General features: G+C 32.2%; 2 protein-coding genes across 2 annotated transcripts in view; one reads left to right on the top strand and one right to left on the bottom strand.

Moving 5' to 3' along the window:
* Positions 1 to 19,830, bottom strand: part of LOC126966542 (uncharacterized) — a 309,865-nt gene that overhangs the window by 118,504 nt on the left and 171,531 nt on the right. The window lies entirely within an intron of this gene.
* LOC126966543 (protein Tob1) overlaps positions 3,759 to 19,830 on the top strand; it is a 40,830-nt gene continuing 24,758 nt past the window's right edge. Inside the window, exon 1 of the mRNA XM_050810677.1 lies at positions 3,759 to 4,009. The gene's annotated coding sequence lies outside the window, so the exon portion shown is untranslated. The remainder of the gene's footprint in view (positions 4,010 to 19,830) is intronic.

Below are 19,830 nucleotides of genomic sequence, written 5' to 3'. Positions count from 1 at the left end.
ATAAATACTGTTTATCCTAAAAGGCTAGAAAAAATGTATTGCGAGAAATGCAGATTCTCGCTAGAACTCTATGGCGTATTGTCAAAGAAGACCTGATGCTTGGTGCTTATCGTTGGTATATTAATAAGCCCTAAACAGATCCCTATGTTAAAGAGTACAGAAAAGTACAAAAGTACAGAAATATCCTTTTAACTGATAAAATATTTTCACAAAGTCATAAGTCTATAGAAGCATCACAAATTTTAGGAAAAGTGCATCATCCTTGATGTCTTATCTTGAAGTGAAATAGCTTCATTTTTGTGAGAACGTAATGAAGTCTTCCACCAAAGAGTATCAAGAGACTAGTCTTATATCGTATGAAAAACCTCTTAGTACACGCTTTTTAAAAATATATATTGGACTTTCGAGCAAGACTCTGCACCTTGTCTTAAGGAACGAGCTTCCCAAACTTGGTTGCAAGACAAAAATCCGGCCTCTATATAGGTACTAGCCCGATCTGGGCAACACGAGTGTTGCCCAGATCGGGCTAGATCTGAACCCCGTGGACTACAAACAATAATAAATTTTAGAAGGCATGGCCAGATTTAACAACACGCCAACATCGAGTCGCTTAGGAAAATTCTAGAACAAGCAGTGACTAAACTTTCCATGGAACAGTGCGTAAATCAAAAGTTCGTGTCCAGACTAAACTAGACGCTAGTTTAAAGGCCTACATTAAAACCACAGATACTCATTACAAATATAAGATCTTGTTTACTTTTGAGACTGCAATAAATCTCTATATGGCGTTGGAAATTTTATTCCTCAGCAACTACAATACACACACATATTGTTGGAAAGGTCTTGATAAACAAAGCTAAAAACCGTTATGTTTGGGTTTCTGGATAGTCGGTAGCTATTCAGGTTGAGTATCATTGAAAATGAGTTTTTTTCACTAGACCGTGGCAACGATGGCCATTTTGAAAAAAATGGTTTAGATCATTTAAACATCTAGATAGACTATGACAGCTGTGAAAACGCCGAAAAAAATGAGTTTCGAGTTAACCTCTATTTTGAGCAATGCAAGCATACTCACACAAAGTGTCATACAAATCGCGAATGTAAGACGTAACTTGTCACGCACACTAAAGTATTAAGCTTGGCCTGTTTCTATCTGTTGCCTACCAGCAAGAGACTCTATCTAGACGTATAAACTATCTAAGCAAATTGTTTGCTTACATTGTAAGTCGTGTGCTTTTTGAACTAAAACAGACTTACTTAATGGTAGTACAAACTTAGGAAAACCTAAGTTTAAACTACCATTGCATATGCATAACCAGTCATGAAAAACAATATGTTACTCCTCAAAAAATAAATACTGATATATTTAGAATTAGAAACAGTATAGGTAATAGAAGAGAAATGTGAGTTAAATTATAGTGACAGCTATTTCAGAGTAATGTTAGGGTGGTAGTACGAGTATTGAAATGAATTCTGTAAGAGAAGAGCAAGTAAATAATTATCTGTGTAATTCTGGGTCCACTTTTAAAAAATTATCGGCGAAAGAAAGCTATCTTACGAAAGAAAAAGTGTACGTGTGGCGAGTATACTTGGCGTAAATATGTGGCGAGTATGTGTGGCGTAAATATGTGGCGAGTATGGGTGGCGTAAATATGTGGCGAGTATATATGGCGCATATATGTGGCGAGTATGTATGGCGTAAATATGCGGCGAGTATGTGTGGCCAGTAGCGGGTCGAGTGAAACAGAGAAGCCCTCTGGTTCGCTGTTCCTATTTGTATTGTTAAGTTAATAGTTTTATAAAGAACATGATATATTTTTATTTAGATATTTGTTTATTCAATAGTGAGATGTAACCAGGTCTCTTACAGCGCATCATCGACACAACTTAGAATATTGTCGAAGAGCATTGGAACGGAGAATAATAGGCTTTAAAAAACAAGGAAAAGTGGAGATGGACAGGTCGCATGATGCAAAGTACCCAGTACAAGTGGAGCAAATACATGACAGAATGGTACCCCAGAGATAGTGAAATAAACATTGGAATGATGAGCACATGCTCACAGTTGGTTCGAATCGGAGACAAATTGCTTAGGACTGGATTCATTAACACCAGGAACAAACATAATAAGTGTTACGCCTACTACTTGGTTAAGCCGAGTTATTAAGTCTTTTATGGGGTGATTTATGTATATTCATTTAAATTATAATCCTAGAAAAGTACAAAGCAAATGATACACGAAATTCAAAAAGAATTGTAAAAAAAACTTTTATGTAGTAAATAAATAATACCTTAAATAAATGAAACACTTTTAAAGGATTAAAACGCGTGTAATTGTAACGGTTTCACATTAGATGTTTGCGTAAAAGTTACATTTTTATTTTAGTTAACCCGATGTTTCAAGACCTTTCCAGATCTCGTTTTCAGGGGGACTGTAGATGAAGTGAGTCAAAGATAGTATTTGTCATAGTTGTCATTATGAAGTTTAGCCCCATTTATTTCCTCGGGGGTGGTATTTGCTGTACAAGGATGGTTTTTGGCAAAATTTACTGACAGTGTCCTCTTCTTTTTTGGTATGTGTAAAAAATGAATCTGAAAAGGTCTTCAAACGTCGGGTTAAGCCGTTACAATTACACGCGTTTTAATCCTTTAAAAGTGTTTTATTTAAATGTGTAACACTCGCGATAATCAAGGAAAATACTATAAATAAATGACTTTCTTTATACAGTTCAGTAGGAAAAGTTCAGTTAGGCAGTAAAATTTCACGTCAGTGGCAAATTTGGAACAGGTGGTAGTTTTGACGTTCAGTAAGTGATTATAAATCCTATTTTAACAAAATATTTGGATTTAAATGGTAACCGTTAGAGGACGCCTTTGTAAAGATGCTTCTTCTATATTCTTCTATACTTGTACTTTGATACTTGTCTTGGCGTCCTTTTAAAATAGTACTGTATTCAGTATTTCATATTTAAATATAACAACTATACCAATAATAACTAGTTTCACATTCCACACGTAATAAAGGCAATATTATTTATCTAGGCGTTGAAATTCCTCTTCTAAATTTATTCCAATTGGTGAATATATAAAAATAATTATCCGTGGAGGTTTGGGTAAAGTTTGGAGCTTGATCAGTTAATAAAATACCAGAGTAATAAATACATAATTATATTGATTGTAAATTAATAACTTAATGAATCGAGAAAATTTGTTGAATAAGTGCTATTTTGCGGAAAATAAGACTGAGATAAGCACTCTCTTTCTCTTTCTCGAGGTCTTTATTTGATGTGGGCTGATAAATTTTAATAGAAAATTAATAAATCTAGGTATGTCTCTAAACAAATGTAGAAAGTTCCTAAAAAAACTAAACATTACCTCGATATCACGTGTTTTTTTTTTAGATTTATATTTAATATTAACTACATAAGGCTATGAACAAGAATATCACCGACATCGTCGTTATAACTAGGCTATATGATGGAAATCAATTAAAACCACCCCGCCTCTTCTCACTTCATTATATTAAATACAGATATGTTTCCGCAAGCGGTGATTGCTACGAATCAATCTAATATTAACCATTACGTCCTTAAACTTGTCAAGTGTATCAGCACGGTAGAGTGGGCAAGTGCAGGCCCAGTCCCCGTGACCTACATCCAGCGACCCTCGTTCGGGAAGCTGCTAATTTCCACCATCAATGCGACGTCACAGCGGTCCGGGGGGCGAGGGGGGGAGCGGCGGGCGCCTCGACGGCTCTGCGATCAGCTCAGTCCACCGCGAACCTCCGACCCCACACGACGTGTGCGACAATCGCGGAATAACATCTCGTAGCCGCCTGTAATTCAGTGTATTAGGTTTTTTAAGTGAGATTAGTGTTTTTTTTTTAAATTTCGAACTGTGATATCGGGCGACCGTAAGCTCGGGTGGGGCGCGCTCCGCTGACACACTGGCTCACTTCGCCGCCGACCGCCGAGTGGCACACACCATTGATTTTCTCCGTCTACGCAAGGTACGTAGCATCACGTGCTCGTATTTTCATCGTGGCTATTTCCATGCGCCGCTTATTTTCGAACTGCTTAACGTTCAAGGCCGTGGCTGTTATTAAAGTTACCGACACCATTGTACGTTCGCTGAAACTTGTAACAGATCGCTCTATGTTCCACGATCACTTCATCTGGTCGGAAAACCTAGTCGTAATGCGATAACGTTATTTTCAAGGCTAGTTTTAATATACACTCGTGTCAGCCTCTCTGTGTTGTTCATATATATGTTGTACGCTCGTAGTCGTAAAACAAAGCCTAAGTAATAACTCTAGTATCGTAAAAAAACTGAAAACCAATTGATTGATCATGGTAGTGTCTTAGTTGTAGAATTCAAAACAGTTTGATTCAAATTCATAGCCGCTGAATTTATTGGCAGTGGTTCAAACTTGTTTCATTCAGAGCATTGTGTAATTAAATTATATTTACAAACAGACGCTTATTTTTGGCACAATTCTATATGAAGATTTACAGTAAGATTATGTCTAGGTACTTTGATACATAATCGTTCATTTGAATTTAATATTCACACAGTTTCAATGTCAAAATTAATTCGCCATTGTCGATAAAATTACAGGTCAAAGAAAAAAGCGTTTATATTTATATCGTATTCAATTAAGTTAAATAAACATTATAGTTTGAATTATATTATCATAGAGGAAATGGCCTATTGTTTGATAGATATTCAAAGAACAATTCTCTTGGCTTGCTGCTGTAGTTTATATTATTATTAAATTCCCTATAATTAACATAAAAGTCCTTATCATAAGTGACTTTAATGACTTACTTTATTTCTGACGTTTTTATAACGTTTCGTATTCAATTAATTTAAGTAAAAAATTAAGTTTGAATGGCAATAACGTAATGGAAATGTATGGTGCATTTCAATTTATTACAAATTAAGTTTGATACAAATTCAAATACTAATTTACTTGCTTCGCTCCTGTAATTTATTTTATCAAAAGCTGCCCGGACAGACTTCGTTTATTCATATTCATATTCATTTATTTGCTATTAAATAGGGTGGTACAAATTTGGTCTTACAATAGCTTAAAGTATCTACTATTTAGCCATTACCAATATGCAAATGCATGCAAACTTGGTCTTGGGCAAAAAATTTTTTACAATATAAATTAATTTATTTTATATAACACAAAATTATAATTTTATACAATACAAAAAAATATTAAAGTCAAGATAGAATAATCCACTTACAATGCAATGTCAAAATCCTTTATACTCTTTGTGGTCAAAAAACTCTTCTATTGAATAAAATGTGTTTTTTTGTGTTTTTTTTTTTTCGTTCTGTCAAAAGTTAATACCTAGTAAAAACTAAATGAATATAACAAAGGTATTTCTGAGTGATTCTGTTATATATGTCTCATTAAACTTGATAATGAATGTATCCATGAAAGTATTCATTTAAATTACATGCTGTAAAGGGCATATTGATCTATATTAAAGGCACAAAGTATTTAAGGTACTTAATTTGATAAGAATTACATGCTGCATTGCAATCGCTTTGTAAACTTCGTAACCCATTATTTTTCGTAAAAAGTAAGGATAAACAATGGTTATTGTGGGTTATCCATAAGAGATAGACAAATACCATCAGGGACTTTATTGTGCAACTTTTTAATGTGTATAATTCTGTAGTTCATTATTTTGATATTTCTCGTAGGGTTTAGCCAGCGTTTGCAAGGTAAGCGCATATCATGTGTTTATTTATAAAATAAAATAAATAATAAAATAAAATAAGCCTTTATTGCTGTTACTAACAATAACATTTTTTAAATATATATCCTTAACTAATTGCTTACTATTTTCTTAACAGCTTGTCCTTCGACATAGGCCTCCTTCAAAGACTTCCATCGTTCTCTCTCTCTCGCCATTCTTATCCATTCTGTGTTTATTTATATCACATTATATACCTCTAAAATTATCAGTGTTTCTCTACTATATTATGCATGTATTACTATATATATCTTCCTATTAAATCACTCTATAAAAAAAACACTTTCAAGATCCATTGCGTAGTTTTAAAGATCTAAGCATACATAGAGACAAACAGCGGAAAGCGAATTTTGTATTAAGCTATCTATGATTAAATTCCCTACATCTATATATATATATATATATATATATATATATATATAAGAGATTTCCACGTATATAGTCACTAATCACGATATCTCTGGAACCATTAGAGCTAAAGACTTGAATTTTGGTAGGAATATTTTTTTCACCGAGTAGAGGTCAGCTAAGAACGGATTTTACGAAATCCCACCCGCAAGAGTTTTTTTTTTTATTATGAACAAAACAACATCTGTCGGGTCAGCTAGTTTAACATAAAACAAGAATCCTAATCATAATAGACTAAATAACTGATGTTAACATAGAAACCAGTTATAACAAATAAAATAGATTGGAAGAATTGCGTCATTGAAACCATTTCAGGAGCCTTATCTTATCGGCGTCAGATCCAAACTCTCAGTAAACTTTTAGCTAAAATCAAACGTGAAATAAAACGAAGTTGTACACGAAAACGTCATGAAAATTTCAATTAATCAAAACTTGTTTTTTATTAATTTTCCGCCGGATTTTTCCGTAAGCATATGGCTTAAGAGTACAGTATGTAGGACATAAAACGAAAAAGATTGTATTTTTTAAAACTGCACACAAAATTTAGTTCCAAAAAGGATATTAATATAATATATTATGTGTTTTTTTTTTAATTTAATACAAGATGATATGTACTAAACACTGAAGCAGGATTGATTTTTTTATTTACAGTTGTTTTTCATGTTGTGACTCTGAATATGACTCTTTTTTAATTTCTTATGTCGAGCTAGCTCCAATATATAATTTTTTTTAAATAAAATGTACGTCATTGTATAGGGAATTATAGTTTGTAGACAGTAAAGCAGTATTATTAAAAAATGTAGTAATTTTTAAACAAACAAAACATCAAAATTCATCATAATATAACTACGCTCAGTGTCGCTCGCTCTCTATATTAAACGAAATTTCATTTTTGTATTTCCATATTATGAATTCTTTCAAAGGTCATCGGTATCGAGCCACACCGTACAGCAAAACAAGATGTGCCTGGTGTATGTTTTATTAAAAATTGGTTAAATATTTTAAATTGAGGGTCTTAAAGAAAAATTTAAAAAAATCCATGGTTATTTTATAAACTAAGGATTTACCTTACAGTTGCGTTTCTAGAATACATAAGAGTTTTAAAGTAATCCAAAAAGTTTTAACCAGATGACTACGCCGTTAATTTCAGTTAATTAACATTAATCGTCAAACTAGGTATAGTGTAATTGCTCACTCAACTTTAAACTGAATTTAAAAGTAAAAAAGTTTTTATTCTCAATACGAGTAATAATAAATTGTTAATATTGATGAATAATTAAAAATGAGATGTTGCTCTCTGTTATCCGTTTAATAAGCGTTGGATCAAGTATGATAAGTTTTATTATCTTTAGTTATTACTTTTACCACCGTATTCTTGGATAGTCTGGCCATTGCTTCGATTCCTGTTATTACTGTATATTTCAGTTGGTACGGATGTTTAGTTAATATATATTCCGTAAAAGGCGTAATGCCCTTCCGGGATCGATTTGTCATCATTATTAATCGTAAGGCGATACCATCAATTGAACCCTACAGCCATGATGACTGACATTATATAAAAACTTTGCTTCAGAAAAATTTCTATATATTTGATGATTTGATAAAATAAATTCAGCACTTAAAAATCTTAAGTTATTGCTAAGTACAAACTCTAAATATCCGAATGTTAAATACGAAACTATTTGTTATATTGTTTCATTGTTACCGCATTATAATCGCTTTTTAAACTCGGTTAACCAACTTAGCATTTATAGGGTTTACTCGGCTTTACACAACTCTTTAATATTGTTAGCACCACGGCTGTGACTACGGTGTACATTATGGATACACGTTAGTTTTATTTAGTTTTTAATAGGCAAGAATTAATAGGCTCTGTCCATTATGATGCAGTGTCGATAGAGATTTTTGATTGAACCCAAAATCTGTACGGCACAATGACCGCGCTAATCCCTTTGTTACAATATTTTCTTTGAGTAACGCGAGTTTTACACATATAAATAAAATACTTTTCAAAAGATTAATACGCGTGCAATTGTAACTGTATTTTAACAATAGGTTTTTGCGTAAAAGTTACATTTATAATTACTATTTAATTTTTAACCCCACTTTTCGTGACCTTTGTAGAGCTCACGCTCGAGACGTTGTAAAATGTAACTTTTACGCAAAAAACTTATGTTAAAATACAGTAACACACGCGTTTAAATACTTTAAAAAATATTTTATTAACTTTATGACAATATATTATGTTAAACCTCACTAGCACAGTAATTTTACTAGCTGCCTGTACATTAGTACTTGAGGACAGAAAAGGCGCCGCTTTTGCACCCATATAGCCGGTCATCCTGTGCCAAGAAGCCTTCCACCGGTAAAAAACTAGCTCTAACGATTACACCAGTATTTAGGAGGAGTTGTTGGTTATTCTATACAACATATAGTTGAATATGGAACAGTTAAAAGACTAAATAATTGACAGCTACAATCGAGTCCAAAATTCAATGGCCGGAGGTTACAATAGGTGTTAATAGAACACGTATTAATGTCAAGGTACTACTGTACAGTCGCGAACACATCCATTTTATATTTTATTACACTATATTACTCTTGGACTTAACCGAGTAGCGGGCAATTAATCTCTTAAATAATGTTAAGTAATGTATCTGTGCTATAAATCATATCAATTTATTAATTAAAACATAATTAATTCTACACCAAATTAATTCCAATAACCAATTACCAAAATTAATTCTAAACAAAATATTCCATATACAAAGCATAGCATGACATACTTCCTACAAAATTTTAAAACACATTAACTGCAACGACATAAAAAAAAAATATAAAACAAGGTCATCGCACCCTTTAATATTATAAAGCCTAATAATTCTTTCTAAACCTTCTTAAAGCCTTAATCAGGATCAAACTTCGTATACCTATATTACAAATATATTTGTTATACTTTCTAGATTTACAAATATAAAAAAATTCGTGTATTTTCATCGTGAATTTCAAACTTCTCTTTTTGGTTTATTCTTTTTAGGTTTAATTCCATTTTTGCTTCTTTTTTAATATTTAGTAATAAGAACACATTATATATATTTATAACTACTATAAATTATTTAAAATTAAATATAATAAATCTGTTGTTTGCATTAATTAATTTAATTGATTCAATCTTGGACGATCTTGTTACTAAAGGTTTTATCCTTGTCAATTCGTTTTCCTATTAAAAGAAGACTGTCCTTAACATGTTTCGTAATTTCTATTCAATATATCATTGACCTACCTATAAATCTGTAGGTATTCAACTATATTCAATAAAATAACTTAAACATGCACGTGCTTTTAATATTTCTCTTTTGGCATCGCTTTCTGCGGAACACTCAAACTTTCCAAGGCCAAATAATTTCGTGCCAAGAACCGGCAGCAATTGTGCCGTTGTTAGAAACAGGAATGACTTGTGATTTACTACTCCCGTACAAGGGTACGGAATGTTTGCAATAAAATATAAATCCATTTACATAATTGCACACTAATTTTACATTAACACTACGTCATTGTAAAGACCTTACGTCATTAATACAACTAGATAGCCTGTGACAGCTATGAAAACGTCGGAAAAGATTGAGTTGACTGTTAACATCTATTTTGTGCAATGCACGCACACTAAAGTAATAAACCTGGCCTATTTTAATCGGTTGTCTAGCAGCAAGAGGCTCTATCTAGAAATATAAATTATCTAAGACTTATGACCTTATTCAGATTGCGGGCTTGAATTGGCTTTGCTCAAGATAGTAAAGAATGGAAATAAATGGAGGAAGCTTTCATCCAAGAAGAAGTCTATATCAAAAATTAAAATATTAACTACACTAACACTTAGACTTTAGATTTTGCCTTGAAGGCGATGAAACGCCTGTTCATCTTCTCTGCGATTATTGCCCACTAACAAATAAGCGTAACACCACCATTGGCGACTATGCCCTGCTTTCAGGAGATGTTTATAATACTAGTGTCAAGAAGATACTACGGTTCATAAATGCGGCTGGACTTGACGACGAGCTATAAGTATGAGTGGAGAACACAATAGTTCAATTCTGGACGGGGTGGTACCAGGACTCATCAGGAGTAAACCAATAGCCACATTCACCAAACAATATATTTGAAACCTACTTTATAAACTTGTAGATGTGGAGTATGAAATGGTTTATTGAAACTTCTAGTCAGCTTCTATAATATAATATTAAACTAAGTTCCTGGAATGTTGTTGATATAACTTGGATATTTGACTCAATAAAAAAACAATCTAGCAATAACTAAGGTCGGAAACGCTCTTGTGATTCCCCTAGTATTACAAGAGCGCCATAAAAACATGTTCGAAGAAATCCTACATGCCTTTAAGAAACAAAAATAATAAATACCATCTGATTTCGACAGTTAGAGTTAGATAAACATCTACCCCAATATAAATAGTGAAATCAAAATGAAAACAATCGTAAAACCAAACTCTTATTGGTAAAGTCATAAACCACAACAAACTGAGCACAAAATGCGATAAAAATATCAAAGTCTATAAAAAGGGCTAGAGTTTTTTAGGTATAACAAATATATTTTGTCTGAATACATACAATAAGGCCTACTTCCACATGGATAGAGAATAAAAAGCTTTTTTATTACGGCCCTAACATATTTACTTCTTCAATTGTCATCAACCCTTTTATACAAGCTTTCTTACTTTTGGTACGCTTGACCTCTGATCTGTTCAGTAAATATACTTAATACAATCTAGTCATATTCATTCCATGAATTTGTGAAGCCAATCTTCTTCCATCCAGCCTGTACTAGATAGACTAAACTAAAAAATTTCCGCTCTTCATAAATTCTATATATAAATAAATTGTAATGTTATCATTATGAAAAACTATTTTCTACTAAAAATCCTTGGATACAATATGGGCTACTCTATTTATACGCTTTATTTCAGCTACATGATTACTTCACCAGAATATCATTGCATGATTTAACTTCTTGAGGGTTTTACTATTTAATCCGTGCAGCACCGAACTGTGGAATAATCTTCATCGGTATTGTTAAATCATTATTACAAATATCCGAAACCCAAAATCTCTCAAGAATTCACCCATAAAGTAAATTCACAGAAAACTGTAAATTGTTTTAGTTTATCTTAATTCAAACTTGCCAACTTGTTACATATCTTTTTCTAAAACAAACACCACCGCTGTTTCTTTATCCACCGGTCAGATAGATAGATAGACAGAATAAGCAAATAACATGAACATTGCTTTCGTTTTAGCTTTTCTTACTTGAAATGTGGCAGCGACTAATAACCTATTTAATGATTTGGTAATTAGGTCACGTTAAGCTGTGATTCAATATCATATCTATTTAATTATATATCAATGCCTATATAATATTTGCATATTTATTGCTTTACAGTAAACAGTTGCTAATATTAGATGAAGGTTGGTTTATAAATACATGGCTGCAGTATGAAATTTATGATTGCGATAACAGAACGTTAGGTTTTACATAAACTCAATTTTAACGATACGAACACATGCATTTCCTATCGAAGTAAGGTTATTTATTATTTATAAGGAAAACAATCAAAGTTCTTACGTCACTCGAATCTTGTCATATCCAGATAATTTTAATAAATTGTGTTTTTTTCTTTTTCTGATTTAAATAAAAAACTGATAAATAGATTTTAAAAATAGATCTAGATCTACTAGATCGTTAAGTTACATAGACTATAATATTTTATTTCAGAAAAACTAAAAAGATAACCCTACAAAAATTGTATCGATTTAAAATATGGTATCATTATAAGGGGTCCACTGCGAAGACTAAATGAAGTAGAGACCAACAAATTGAAAAAAAATAATAAAAAAGACGCTGACTTTAAAATTTATAATATATCTAGTTTTCAAAACATCCCTTTTATGTTTTAGTGCCTAAATTTAGGCAAGCTAACAATTTTATATAACAAAATCATCACATAGTGGCGAGACTAGAGTGTTCCCATCAATTCGCGCGTTGTAAGGCGTGCTATAAAGTTTAATTTTCGAACCATTTATGTGAAACATAAATGGCAAACAATCGTTGAATTCCATTATCTCATCAGTAAACTGAAACATATTCAAACGTCCATCGAATGCCAAAAACTTGAATGTTATTACTGGCATCAATTCAAAATGGTTGCCGAGTTGAACTTGCTGTCATGTGCAAAATGTGTGTCTAATTAAAGTTTGTATGTTAAGAAGCAATGATTATATTTTAAAATATCAGTCCATACTCGATATATCTCGAATAAAAACATCTTAAGTTCTATGTTTAATAAATTAATCCCATTTTTTTCCTTCTTTGGTGATTGAACTTGGTTGTTATATTCGACACAGAAAATTTTTTCGAGTAGAATTACGATAATTTGATTAGGTCTGTATATTATAAGTCGAAATACGACTGTTAAAGTGGATGGAGACTTTCAAAACACACATACGATGAAATATTCATCGTTTTTCGACATGCTATTAAGAGTGAAAGTGGAAGCAATTATTCAGATAATTGAAATTTCATTACAAGCTTTTGTTTACTTGCTAATACAGTCGATTATGGTGGGCTGGGAAATAAGAAAAACCTTTTTTTAATGTTTTATTACTTTTAAAATAAGCAAATCAATAGTTCTCTATAAATCATTTGACAAACTTGGGGTTATTAGCAGTTGTTATTAGTATTACATACCTGGATTCATCATTAAACATTAGAATAAAATTAATTTAACGTGCGTACGTATTTCAGAGTAAATTCATTCTTCTAAAATTGACGAATATATACCTAAAACTTCTTTAATTACTGTACTACGTTTCTAATTGTAATTTTTAAATAAAAATATTGACGGACTTTTACACAAATTATTTAGATACGATATTAATATATTATATACATATAATAAAACATATTGTAAACATCCATGATTCGGTAACAAACATCCATAATAATCCTAATAAATGATTTACCAGGAAAAAAATTAGGCAATATTGGATACAACTTATATTAAATAAAAAATATAATTGTGAAATTGTGAACAAGTTGCAAGACACGAAAAATAAAATCTAAAATAAAGTTGTTAGGGAACTAACTTTAGTTACCAGGAGAACATAGTTACTAGATATAGGCGCATACTGAGCGATCAATAGCAAGCTCCATTCAGCCCTAGAGATAACAAGACATGCTCTCGACATCTCAAAGAATGAACCTCCGGGGTATTACGATATTTCCATTTTTGTAAATTCTCCATTGTTACGTTCGCGTTACTGACAGTCGAGATCGCTGTAGTAATATTCTACGGAATTGTTCAAATTTATTTCACTTCCGCAAAACGCTCTTTTAAATTTGTGAATAAATGGGAACTCTTTTGTTTTAATCCTGGTGTATTCTTTATTTCTTACATTTTCCTTGAAAATTCTGTAAGATTGTCGGACTATTGAGGCTTCTTAACTGCTAAGTACTGTTATATAACCATATCAACACATCTTAATCTTGCATAGCTCCTTAATAACGCTTAATTTGTCAAAACTTACTTAATGGCAAGAGATCTTTTGAGGCTCCATTAAATATGGAGTTTTAAAGGGTCTATTTTTGGACCTTTCTTCTTTCTAATTTATATGTATATACTTCCTAATCTCGTATCTAAAAACACAAGTTCAGTTTTATTTGTAGTTCGCTTCTAAGAGCACCAAGTCAGTATTAAGGCGTGACAGATTATATTGCCACTGATAACAGTGTAGGGTAGGGTAATAAGGGTAGATAAAACTTCTTAAGTCATAATCAATTCCGTCAATAATGCCCAATTAGCCCTTTTCACATCGAATGATAACGGCTACGACACGACACTGATATATCGCCAGCCCGAGCGACAACGATATCGTACGATGGTAGTAATAAGATGATGAATATGAAGATGGTAATAATAAATTTAATGGGTACCATATTAGTTAGATAATTGGAACATTATTGTTACAATGGATATCTTATTGTTTTTTTTTACTTATCCTGGCTCACACTAGGATTATTCATTATTAATGGATATTCGTATTATAATTCGTTGCGCTATAAAGAGATGTTCGAGATGTCATTTTATTGAAGTGATACTTCTTTAGAATCGTTGTGATTTCAAACCGGATACAACGGAAAAAACGACAGGTAAGAGACACAAATACGAGTACAAAAATGTGTAGGATGAAGCCGGCAAAGAATGAGACAGAAATATGCATACTATTTTATTTTTATGTATGACGCGAGTAGGTATACCTTAATATATTCTTATGTCATACGCAGGACTTGTAACTGCATAGACACCAGGAGAACATAAATATGGTAGCGGTGTTAGTAATGTCTTTCATAGCGGTTGAAATCATGTGTCATCCTAGCAATATGTACCAGGACTTCATATGCAGTTTAGAGGTTCATGCACAATGCAGGTTTCACTTCTGACATGTGTACTTTATACACACGCAATTTTTTTTTTATTAAAAGTTAATCATTTATTGGCATATAATTGAGGGATATTTGTAGCTCTAAGAACGAATAATATTGTGTCGTCAACGTCGCATTCGGTGATAGTATTCGTGACAGCAAAAATGTAGAGAGAAACCGTTCATAAGATAATGTTTGAAACTTTTAGTTCTACGATATCGTGTTGTTACCGTTATCGTGTAATGTGAAAAGTGGCATTCTCTTACATTTCAATACGACATAAAATATGCATTACTATTCCTATGTTACATAACACGAAGCCCTATTGGCCTTAACCTTCACGCCTGAATAGATTATCTTTAGTCTTAACAACATTTTTTACATAATTTATTTTACTTAAACAGATTACGATGCTGAAAAACAATTATTAAGTCGAATACTTGGAATTAATTACGAATATTATAGTCATTAACATAAATTATAAGTTAAATGCGTATATGGCTTAACTTAAAATGATTGATTTGAAAATTATGAAAATGCGAAATTTCCTTTATGTTTTCTTTATATTATAGGATGTGATCTGGTTTTTAACCGACTTCCACTGTGAAATGAGACTATTCCTTCCACTGTGAAATATAATAATCGACGCATTTTCATATAAATAATACAGCCACAAACTAGACATAGTCCATGCAGACTGTGACCGACAGCTTTATATTTAAATACCAACCAGTTACGTTATCTCTGGACCTTACGTCGATGACGTCACATCGTCATTTTCGTACGGTGTGCAAAACAAGTATCACTAGGATATTATTATTAACAAATATTTTTTAGAACTAGTAATTATATAATTAATTTAGAGAAATGCGGTCATTACTAGAGTGAATTCAGGCCTTATTTTTTTTATTATTAATCTATTGTGTTTACTTATTACAATATATAAATAAGATATTTGACTAACGTAGAAAAAGCTACAAGCAAGCGATATCGAACTAGCATCCATTCCTCGACAGGCAGTAACTTAAACCGACCAACTGTCTCATCTGTTCTTCACTAATACTATGTGGTTTGCTGCAGTTAGTGACAATTTGTGCTAGTTTAATCTAGTTGTGATAACAGTATGATATTGAATGATGACATGATGAGGTCAAATCTGCTGTCCTCGAAGCATCCGTTGCAATCATAAACAGTGCCAACGAGTGTCGCATGTCCGTGTACTGTGCAATTATTTATTTATCTCAATATACTTGGCTCGTAATAACAGTCATATGGAAGCATGTGAAAATATTGACAACGAAGTGGCGATGGAAAAATTCATGAAGCCCTCTTTAATAAAATGCTGTTTGCGTACTTTTATTACGTTTCTGACTTGTCTGGTATTTCGATATTTTATATCCTTTATTACTTTAACTAACTTATGCCCACGTCTTCGTCCTTGTTTAATTATCATCGCAATCTCACTAGAAGTTTTAATTATACCCTGTTCTGAACACATAAAGTAACGTTATTTTAGAGTATTCAAAATTTTGCAAGAGTCGAAAAACGATTAAAATATTAGATATTATTTTAATATTATTAGTTAATATATTAAAAAATTTATTAGTTTTGTAGCCTTATTATTAGTTGTACCATAACTTTATATACGTTTTTATTTAACTAATTAATATTATAATAAATTTAAAAGGTGCTTACGGAAATCATTCCTGGACGGGTAGTTTACACACACTTTTGACAGGCGTACTTTCTACTTATCTCTTTTTCCTATTATTAGGGTAAAAACCAGTAAAACAATGCCTATAACGCCTCAATATGTTCTTATATGTATGCTTATAGTTACTAATAATAAAGCCAACCTGTGGTGGTTCGAGCATATTTTAATTCGAAAACATTGAATCCCATTTTGATGTCAACCAGATCATAATGTGAAACCCGACATGGTACATAAGCAGTGTATATCTGCAATTTTAGAATCTATTCGAATAAGAAAACTACATATATTCTCCATTCACATATTATTTTTATGATATATAAAATTTAAACGAAACTCCTCTTCTTACTTCTAAAGTTGTAGTGAAACCTACATGCTTTATTATGACAAATTTTTCGCTGATTTACACAAATCTTTAACATGTCTTATTTAAGTTGGTGATTTAGTCAAAAACTTTGTTTTACAAACGGTTTCAGCGTTTTGTTTCATGGCACTATAAGTAGTATTTGTTTAAAAACTCGTTTCAATGTCAATCAGAACATTCATTAACTTTACATACATATTATTTTTAAATGAAACTCAATTTGTTTTGAAATCGCCGTGTTTATGTAAAGTACAGACTATATGAATGCATGATAATTTCAGCTAATGAGTTCAACCTTCACGGCAATCGTTCAAGTATAAACGTATTCATGTTATGTATGTTATAACTTACATAACATTTGGTTCGGATATTTTTGTTATGAGAAAAAGTTATGAGACGATCAATACATACGTACACACTTACCCAAATAAAACGAAATATGTAAAATCAATTATATTTTGTATACATAATATTGCTTTATGGATCCCTAGTTCCAAAATGTGAACTTATTATGTAAACGAATTGTTCTAATGCTGATCTCCATACAGGTCGTCCTGTATAATGCCGGATTTGTTGAAGTTAATTTTTGTACAACAGTGTATTAGAAAATAAATTGTCAGTACATTATGTGGGCTAATTTAATATCATAACGTGCAATTCCCACTTCAGGTGCTTTCAATTTGGAAACAGGGATGTGGAAGTCATGTTGTTTTTCAATGGGTTGACTTATGAGAATCCTCATGGTTGCTTAGAACGCAACGGAGAGGGCTATGGTTGGAGTTTCCCTGCGAGAACGAATCAGAAATGAACAGATAAATAGGAGAATCAAAGTCATATAGCCCGGATGATTTCTAAACTGATGATGTGACAGTTGTCAGGGCTCATAGATCGAAGGAGATATATATTTATAGGCGTTACAGCTGCAGGGCTTAATGAAGATGCAATGGTGGTAGGGCCCCCACTAGATGGACCGACGATCTGGTCAATATCGCCGGAATAGCTTGGATAAGGGCAGCGCAGGACCGATCGTCATGGAGATGATGATAATGGTAGACGTATAAAGATATTCTCAGGGAGGGGTCGAACACTTTTTACGATATATATTTGTTTGAATTATTTCCTTATCATAAAATAATGAGCCATAGTAAAGTACTTACCATTATTATCAACTAAACTGATTTATCACTTACCATTCAAATTCAAATTCAAATATTTTTATTCAAAATAGGATGTGAAATCACATATTGAAAGTCAAAAAATCTACCACCCATTCCAAAATGAATGCCTCAGGCCTGAGAAGAATGGTCGCAACAAACTCAGCGGGCTTTTTTTTTCATAAAAAATATGTTTTACAATGAGGGCGGTCGCTCCATTCCCAATCTGTGGTATCATTAAGAAAGTCATTTATGTTATAGTAACCTTTACCACACAAACGTTTTTTAACAATTCTTTTGAATAACGTAATACTTTTGTTTTGAGCATTTTCTGGGATCTTGTTGTAAAAGCATATACATCGCCCCACAAAAGACTTACTTACTCGACTTAGCCGAGAAGTCAGTATCATCAGTTTATGTCTGTTCCTGGTGTTAACATTATGGTTGTGACAGTTTCTTCAAATTCACTTATGTGCCTATGAACAACCATTACATTATCAAGAATATATTGAGAAGCAACAGTCAAGATGTTAATTTCTTTGAATTTGCTCTCAATGATTCTCTAGGGCCTAGGTTATAAATAGCGCGGATAGCCCTCTTTTGCAGCACAAATATTGTATTAATATCGGCAGCGTTGCCCCATAGCAATATACCATAGGACATAATACTATGGAAATAACTAAAGTATACTAGTCACGCCTACTAAACACATGAATAAGAATAGAAAAAAGTTATAATTAAAGAGCCTGAGGGTGTTCGCTCCATTTCCAGTCTGTGGTATCATTAAGAAAATTATTTATGTTACAATTAAAAATATTTGAAAATAGGTTGAAATGAAATTGTTTATAAAAAGATTACTATAACTTGAAGTCCACAAACCATTAGTCAAAATGGTGTCGGACAACTTTATAGACTTTACGTATTAGCTATGTATTTCATTACGCACCCCAACGTAACTGCGGTAAGGCTGTATTCACAACTTACGTTCTAATAAGCTGTGACCTCCTACTGACCTCTGTTCTAGAGGTCGGATATTGTTTTACATCTTTTACCGTGTTTTGTTTTTACCTGTTAACTTTATTTGTTTATAACAATAACATTCTTATTAATGCTTTGTGTATTTATCTCGAGGTTACAAGGCCTTTTAAATTATATCTATTTTCAATATTATATTATAAATAACAAATAGGCCAGTGCTACATACAAAGCATTTTTTTTTTTTGGAAATTTCTCCATACAAAGTTATTTTTTTTTATTTTAAAAATATTAAAGTATCACATTATAAATTAGTCATTATTACCACACCCACAAATATTTCAAATTTATGATGAAACATTCTTGGCTTATGTGTGTTTATATGAACAATAAATAAAGATATTTTTGGTGTCTAAGTCTTCTAAAATTTGGAGTATAAATATAGATGACGACCGATTCTCAGACCTACCAAATCTCTAAATCCAATATCCAAATCCATCAAAAAATATCGTACATAAATTTATCATACTACATATCACATCAATATCAAAATAATAATAAATCCTCTTAGATATGCAAATAAAAATTCGCCAAATTAATCGTTTTCGGTCCACCGGTCTCATTATAACTGTAGCACGACCTTGTGACGTCATAATCCTCGTGAAGAGCTCGGATTGCGTGACATCACAATAATGTTTGTTACAAATTCAAAAATATTCTATTCGTTATAGAAAGAGGTGCCGCGACCTCGCGAATGTCACGGACGATACGCTGCCGCGATGTTGAACACGAAACTTTTCTTAATTATCGCATTTGTACGTCACCTCACGTCGCACTTGAACTGTGCGGGAGAATTCGTAATCTCATTGAGCTATTGTGAGCGTTAAAAATGTTTGTGTACGAGAATACGTGCCCACAAATAATAGATTCTATATCTTATCTAAACATTAAAAT

The sequence above is a fragment of the Leptidea sinapis genome, chromosome 10 (assembly GCF_905404315.1).
Source record: "Leptidea sinapis chromosome 10, ilLepSina1.1, whole genome shotgun sequence".
In the NCBI taxonomy this organism is placed as follows: Eukaryota; Metazoa; Arthropoda; class Insecta; order Lepidoptera; family Pieridae; genus Leptidea; species Leptidea sinapis.
This window is presented reverse-complemented; position numbering and strand designations above follow the sequence as displayed.